This window comes from Colobus angolensis, unplaced genomic scaffold (assembly GCF_000951035.1).
Source record: "Colobus angolensis palliatus isolate OR3802 unplaced genomic scaffold, Cang.pa_1.0 Scaffold61, whole genome shotgun sequence".
NCBI classification, from domain to species: domain Eukaryota; kingdom Metazoa; phylum Chordata; class Mammalia; order Primates; family Cercopithecidae; genus Colobus; species Colobus angolensis.
Genome location: NW_012119710.1, coordinates 5,453,383 through 5,455,094, shown reverse-complemented (window position 1 = coordinate 5,455,094; position 1,712 = coordinate 5,453,383).

Sequence of the window (1,712 nt, the reverse complement as noted above, 5' to 3'; positions counted from 1 at the left end):
ATTTCTTCTGCAATGTGGATTGGAAGCTCTTTACAAATTGAGCTCAAAGTGCAGTAAAATGGCAAGTGTAGTCCCATGAATGATTTTGTAGACAGCTTAGCTGGCTACCTTTGTTGGTAACTTTTCCTATTTAGATAAAATTTAAGCTTCTCCGCCAACCAGCACAAAAGTTGTTTTTCATTTAAGTTCTTGGACACTTAGAACAAGTATTTTAAATGTTTCTTTAAAATCCCCAGAAACTCTAGCCCTGTCAACTTTCCATTAAATGGTGAGATGATTTATTTTTTGGCCAGGTCCTGACTGACTTTGACACTCTAATGCGTCATGGGTCCTAGCTCTTCTGTACAAGAAAGTTCATGTGAGTATGTCCTGGATGGGACCAAACTTTCTGTCCCTCTGACATGATATTAAGAAAGTTTTCTTGCATAATCTCTGCCTTCTACTTAGCGGGATCATCAGGTAACTGGCTTTTGGGAATCATAGAGATGACACCAGACACCAAATGAACCTTGGTGATGGCCTTAAATTTTTATTTGAGCATTAAACATATTCCTACTAATTTGAGCTACTATTTTGAAACTGTTAAAATAATTGAATCACCTAATTAGATGCACTATTATATTATGCTTAAGATGTCTATTAATTTGCTTGTTTTATTTGTATATGCAAATTCAGATCTCAGAATGGAGAGACTTTGTCAACAATTTGTAGCTTGCTTTGCTTTAATCTTTTTGGCAAGCTATGGAAATTAACCTCTGACGACAGCACTTTCGCTCCTGGAGGCAGAGACTGGCACTGCCATTGCCTGTGCCCCCACGGTTCAGTACGGTTTTCCTTGGATGAAATCAATTGCATAGATTTAATTAATTAAGTGTTAAGTATGTACACAGCACAGCATTAGAAATGTGGTGGAAAGAGAATAAATTAGACACCTTAAGCACGCCCAGAAGAAGATAAAGTCAACATGACATTAAACACATTAACAAAAAAGACAATTTAATTATTGTCAATATGCAACCTCTACAGGTGCATGTAACAAATATCCAGGATGATGGGGGACACTGGGGAGGAAGTGAGGCATTAAGGAGAAGGGGTAATAGAGGGCCCTCTGTTAACAGAGGGCAGAGGCAGAAGGAGGTCGTGAGCTTACATGAATGGAAAATAATAATGATGACTATCTGAAAAGTGCTCTCCAAACATTCTTATGCTTGTAACTTCCTATAATTCTTGTGAAAGTGCTGTGAGGCAGACACAAAATTCTTGGATAGATTGTAGAGCACAGAGGTTAGTGACCTGTGCTGTGAACTTGATGACATACCCACAGGCTTAATCAGTTTCACTAGTTACCCAAAACTATCCACTGCAGCAGAAAGTAAGGATAGCAATAGTGTCTATCTCATATGGCTTTTGTGATATTGAAAGAAAAACTCATGAAAATCTTCGCACAGTACCCTGAAATAGTGAGTGCTTTGTACAGTGACTTTAGTTACGATTGCATTGTTTTATTTTCACAAGGTTTGAAGTTTTTGTTGTCAGTAAGTGGCAGATTGGGCCAGAGAGCTAAGTCCGATCCCTCTGGATCTACGAACTTTTCCACTGTGCAAGACAGGCTGAGGCTCTGGCAGTAAGAGTTGGGTTTGACTGCAGTGGAGGAAGACCACAAAAAGAGAGGTTGATTACTATGGGAAACAGGTTTGGATGTCAGGCTGAGA